This window comes from Aulonocara sp. 'chitande type north' Nkhata Bay, linkage group LG17 (assembly GCF_057382095.1).
Source record: "Aulonocara sp. 'chitande type north' Nkhata Bay isolate Kocher_YH1m ecotype deep benthic linkage group LG17, A_spYH_male_GT1.1, whole genome shotgun sequence".
Lineage (NCBI taxonomy): Eukaryota > Metazoa > Chordata > Actinopteri > Cichliformes > Cichlidae > Aulonocara > Aulonocara sp. 'chitande type north' Nkhata Bay.
This window is the reverse complement of record NC_141360.1, coordinates 16,901,811-16,908,138: the sequence shown is the minus strand read 5'-3', so window position 1 is coordinate 16,908,138 and position 6,328 is coordinate 16,901,811. Positions and strand designations below refer to the sequence as shown.

The 6,328-nt window shown below is 40.9% G+C and overlaps 1 long non-coding RNA gene across 1 annotated transcript; it reads right to left on the bottom strand.

The window, feature by feature from the left end:
- Positions 1 to 379: 379 nt before the first annotated feature.
- On the bottom strand, positions 380 to 5,689 carry LOC147309849 (uncharacterized). The gene is made up of 3 exons (XR_015125814.1): positions 5,475 to 5,689; positions 5,294 to 5,389; positions 380 to 1,781 (listed from the first exon to the last, which is right to left on the bottom strand). It is a non-coding gene; the product is annotated as an uncharacterized LOC147309849 (long non-coding RNA).
- Between the last annotated feature and the right edge of the window lie 639 nt (positions 5,690 to 6,328).

Here is a 6,328-nt window from a genome sequence, read left to right as displayed (position 1 = left end):
GATGACCTGCTGTACCTCCTTCTCTACCTCCCAAGCAACTCCTAAGTAGCTTGGGGTGAGTGCAGCTCGAGTGGAGTGCAGGATTTCTCCAGTGGAGAGCTACATTATTACAAACTGGAATCTGTTTGGAACGGCTGGTCTCTAAGTTTTAGTAAAAGAACATTATTTATCATTAGATCACAAGCTGTCCGAATTACGACATTGATGTCCCATGTCGCTTTAAAAAAAGAAGTTTTATAGCATACCTATCGTTGTACATGTACAGTGACAATAAAGGGCTATTCTATTCTAAGTTTGAAAAAAAAAGTTGACCAATTTTTCCAAGAAGCCATGTCTCAGTCTAGGAGGATGATATATAGTGAGGACTAATACAGGCAGAAATACAGAGTTATTACTAAACTTTTTTTAAATATATAGAACAGTAATCCCACCACCCCTCCGAGATGTCAAGGAGAGTAACAAAGAGTTGTATAACAGACAAATTAGTCGTATTTCACTAAAATCTGGAGGTTTTCTGCGAACTGCGAGGGATGGGTGGACAACAGATGACTGGCTACTGAAAAATGCATCTGTCCTTCAGTTGAATGAACTAAAAATAAGATACAAACCTTTATTAGTCCCACACATGGGAAATATTTTGATATTATGGTAACAGCAAGATCCTTTTTGGGCTTTCCACCCAGCAGACATACTATTTAAATGAACTTTAATGGTCACATAAAAACTGCATGCATATAATTACCATTCATATCTGATTAAAGCCAAACAAACATGCAAAAAATTGAAATAAAACAGAAAGCATTCAGAAAGTCTATGAACTTTATCCTAAAATAAGTCTGTCACAGTTGAGAGGCAAGAGAAGAGAGACTATGAATAGCAAACAGATTAAAACAGACTACAGAAAATTAAACAGAAATGAATTGAATTTCATTTCCCCTTTCCATCCACAGAGTAGCTACACCCACCAGGGGTGGGCAATCTCAGTCCACGAGGGCCGGTGTCCCTGCAGGTTTTAGATGTGTCCTCGAACCAACACAGCTGATTTAAATGGCTAAATGAGCTCCTCAACATGTCCTGAAGTTCTCCAGAGGCCTGGTAACGAACTAATCACGTGATTCAGGGGTGTTGACCCAAGGTGAGATCTAAAACCTGCAGGACACCGGCCCTTGTGGACTGAGATTGCCCCCCTCGGGCTACACTGTGGTGCACAGAAAGGACGTTCAGGTGTCTTTAGAATTTTAATCGTGTAGTTTTCATGAAGTGGACAAACAGATGGACAGATGTGAAACTGTTGCTGCTCCCACTCCCATTCCTTCACCCTCCCACCCCTTGCTGCTTTTGCTTGAGCAGTCGTTTCCATGGTGACGGCGGTCAGCAGCACAGCGACTGAAAGCATTTGAGTTGTGAATGAGTTGGTGGGAAAAGCTGCTTCGCCTCTTCTTTTTTAACTCCCTTTCTTACTTTTTTTCTTCACAGTCTGTTTCTCCCTCGTTCAACCCTTGTTTTAGTAAACAAGCCCCTGCACCACGTGATCCTTCCCATCCCCTTCACTCTTTTAACTGGGAACCAGTTAATGAGTGAGATGGTTGGTGGGTTACATAATGGGATCCTTTTTTTTTTTCTGCGATGGGGTGAAGAGGAGGGTGGTTGGAGAGGCAGATTGTGGTCTTTTGTTGCTGTGTTTCAGGGTTTGTTGGAGTCCAGTCATCCAGAGAATTGACACTCTGTCTCTGTTAACTGTTTCTCTTCAGGTTCAAATCCTGACAAACTCTGATCTGGATCTGCCCCTCAAAGGAAAAGGCAAAGCAAACAAATTTACAGTTACAAACAATTAAAATAATTTCCAGCCCTGTGATTCATAATTCAATTTAGCAGATTTCATTTATCATGTCCTTCTTTTAAAGATCAAAGTAGATTTTATGAGTCAGTAGCTCAGGTGTTTTTGCCCCATTCGATTTTAATTTGTGCAGTTTATAAAAGCTCAGAAAAACATCAAACTATGTCCTGTGGTACATTAACAACACAGTAAACCAAAGCGCAAGACAGAAACACAGAGTGAAACTCTATGAGATGTCCTTTTCGTTAAGACATGTGAGTTGTTTAACTATTGCCCACAAACAGCCAATCATCAGCTGAACTTGAAATCATGTGAGACAATCATTTAGGTGTCCTCTAACATGGGGTGGACAGGTGAAGACAGATCCAGCAAAGGTCAAAGCAGTGCAGGGATGGCCCGTTCCTAAGCCATGAAGGGAACTCCCCTGCTTCCTTGGGTTTGCTAACTTTTACAGACACTTCATCAGAAACTACAGTCAAGTTGCTGCTCCCTTCACTCGTCTCACCTCCTCTAAGATACCATCCACCTGGCCCTGGGAGGCCCACACTGTCTTCACTAAATGAAAGCAGCTATTTGCCTCTGCCCCCATTCTAATTCACCCAGGTACTAATAAGCAGTTCATCGTGTACGTCGATGCATCAGACGTAGCAGTAGGGGCAGTGCTATCCCACAGATACGAACCTCAAGGTAAACGCCAGCTCTATTTATGTCACCTCACCCCCACCAAGCAAAACTATAACGTGGGGGATAGAGAGCTTCTGGAAATTATAAATTAACCCTGGAATGATGGCATCCCTGGCTGGAGGGAGCCATACAGCTGTTTCTCATATGGACAGATTAAAAAAATGGCCTGTATTTGTATAGCGCTTTACTACTCCCTAAGGAACCTAAAGCACTTTACACACTCAGTCATCCACCATCCACCCATTCACACACTGGTGATGGCAAGCTACGTTGTAGCCACAGCTGCCCTGGGGCACGCTGACAGAGGCGAGGCTGCCGGACACTGGCGCCACCGGGCCCTCTGACCACCACCAGTAGGCAACGGGTGAAGTGTCTTACCCAAGGAAACAACGACCGAGACTGTCGGAGCCAGGGCTCGAACCGGCAACCTTCCAATTACAAGACGAACTGCCAACTCCTGAGCCACGATTGCCCATATCTCCGAAATGCTAAAGGACTTAATTTCCAGCAAGCTCGCTGGTCTCTGTCTTTCATCCAAGTTAATCTCTCTCTCTCCTGTCACCCAGGCTCTCAGAATACCAAGCCAGAAGCACTTTCCCACCAGTATTCCTCAGATAATGAACAATTCTTCCCAGCTCCCATTCTACCTGCCACCTGCAGGGTGGGTGCTCTCACCTGGGATATTGAAAGCTTTTATCAGCGTATGTGGCCTATATCAGAAATATTTCTTAGTATTCCTGTGTTTCTGTATTTGAGTAATTAGCTTTTTTTGTTACCTTGTATTTAGGTTTCTGTTTGTGTACTAAATGTCTTCATGTTTTCTTGTTTATTTTCTCCCTTTACTCTGCTTCTAGTATTTGTTAGTTATTTAGATTGTAATGTACATGGCTCAATTATTTGTTGAAAAACAATTAAAACATAAGAGATAGGGATTAAGAAAGAACGAGGGCCCAGAGAGTCTGTTTATCATAGGGCATAGAGCTCCGCGCTGCTCAAAGTATTAAAACGTTTGCAAAATGATCCATAAAGTCCAATTTTTTCTTCCAATTTTTAAATTGGCAGACAAATAAGAAGTAATCTGAATTTTTTTTAATGTCTTGGTCTGAAGATTTTCTGCAAGTTCTCGTTAACATTGGGAAAACTTGTGGCCTGTGCAAAATATTTTAACCTTTTTTCATAAAACACATTATGAAGATGGAGCATTTAAGTTTTACTAATAATACTTTAGACCTATATTAGTATAATATTTATCTTAGTCTTAGATCATGAGCTTAGTTGCAATTCTAAAAATGTAAGTGACAGTTGTGCTCTGTGTTTGTAAAGTGCTCACAGCTTCAGAAACTACCAGCGATGCAATCTGATGTCAGACTGTCTCTGTTTGACAGAAACAGGCTCAAACAGATAAAGACTTAGGGCAGGATTAAAGCTGTTTAATGTTTGGTGAAGGTCAATCATACCTTAGATCATTTCACTGTGTCAAGAACCACAAGTGCAGACTCCTGAGGCAAAGAGAATAAACTGAAGATGTACCGTTATTATGAAGATGAAGATTCAAAACAAGGTTATTAACGCCATAGAAAGACTAAGGTGAAGGAAGGGAACCCGCAAACCTAACTGTGACTAGAAAAAGAGACATATCCCCTATAATGACATCTTTTCATTGGCTCCTTGTTAAATCCAGAATTAAATTTAAATAACTTTTCTGCACAAATAAAATCTTGAATGGGCACCATCAAATCTTAAAGGCCTCATAGTACATTATCATACTAACAGAGCGGTGCAAGCAAAGTGGGCCTTGCTTTTTAGCCATTTTAACTTTGTTATAACCTAACCTACCTATTGCTACAATATTACAAGTGGCAAAAACTACAGTTTGGTACATCCTGAGAAACAAAGAAATCCCTGGTGAACTCAGTAACACAAAAAGACCTGGACGACCATGGAAAACAATAGAGGTGGATGATCGCAGAATCATTTTCATGATGAAGAGAAACCCCTTCACAACAGCCATCCAAGTGAACAACACTCCCCAGGGAGTATGTGTATCCATATCCAAATCTACCATAAAGAGAAGACTGCATGAAAGTAAATACAGAAAGTTCACTGCAAGGTGCAAACAACTCATAACCCTCAAATCAGAGTAGCTGGAGAGAACCCACGCAAACAGAAAGGCCCTGGCCAGATGATGGGGTCAAACTGAAGACCTTCGTCCTGTGAGACAACAGCGTTAATCACTGTGTCACCATTGTTATATACACTGCTATATAGACCCTGTTAAAACTAATCCTGTAGCACGGGTGTTCTGCAAGAAACTGATCTGAAAGTGTTTATTGCAAAATTATCTGCTTTTGCAACTTTTTTCATCCATTGACCCAAAAGAACGAAAGCATTAGCAGATACTCAGATCAGCAAATACACTGGCCACTGACTACTTGTTGGAATTTTGAAAACATGCCATTTGTGAATGCTGTTTGGGAGAAATGTGTGGATGTCAACGACTGTCTGCATAAAACAGTCTTTGAGAGCCACGTGTCTGGACCAAAATGGGATGGGAACATATTACTATACATAAATCTTAAGGCCTTTCCATGTATCTGGATGGATAATAAATTTGTATAGTGTTGTAGTTTTGATCTAATGCCAGTGGTTGGTAAAGCAGATGCAATAGCACATAAGAAGACTGGAAAAAACAATAGTGTAGCTGCAATGAAGGAGACTGGATGTGCAATCAAAATTTGGCCAGGTGCAAATAAAGGTAAACTAGAAACGAACCTGCGGATTGGGCCCGGTATCAAGTCTCTATTGTAGTGAGAGCTTGGTTGGAGTTTCCCCGGAATTCCTCTCTCTCTCTTCTGATGGATATCCAACCTGTGGGGCATACACACTGACCACATTTCATCACATATTCAATTTTCAGCTTCAAACTCGTGATCCTGTCTGACACTTGCTTTACCTCCACAATACTATTCACATCCTCTTCTTAAAGATGACCCCTAATCTATTTTTTTTCCTATCTACACCATGATAGAATAATTTGAATCAGCATTCAATACTCCTGGCCCTGCTTTCATTACATCTTGTCTCTTGCACATACAATATTCCTACCTTCTTTCTCTCCATCAACCAGCTGTCTCTCTTTACCAGTCATAGTTTCTACTTTCAAAGTCCCTACACTACTCCACCTCCACACTACACCCACTGCCTTTCCTTCTCTCTCACTGCCTCCAAACTTTTGTCTTTGCCCAGCAGTAGCACACTTTCCACTGGAACCATGTTGACCAGTTAACCTAGGCCCCAACCAGTTCCGTGTGGAAATCTTGATGATTTATGTTTGATTTAGTAAAGATCTTCTTGGCACTAGGAATAGATGGGCTTGTGGCCCAGCAAAAACCTCCTGGTGTGTGTTTTGTTCTGGTTTTGTACCCACAAAAATAATCCATGAAGCAGAGTGGTCTTATATGCTCTGAAGCCTCTTATTGCTGTTTTTTACTATGCTGCTGTCGGCAAAAACTATGAACTTCAAATAAAGAAGTTCAGAGTTTAAGTATATAACTACACTGTTTTCAAGAATTTGACACATTTTTAATGAAATTAATATGTAAAATATTTTCAGTTTCATGCTTTGATCCTCAGACAAAGGTCTGATAACAATACAAATCTCACTTCCACTTAGCAGCGTTTGTCCATACACGTACATTGCATAGGAATTAATATCAGAATGAATGAATTTTGTTCAAAATGAATGCTCATTTGTGCTGTTAAAAAGATGTGGTGTCTGCCATCTGCAGGTTAACAGGTGAGAACGTC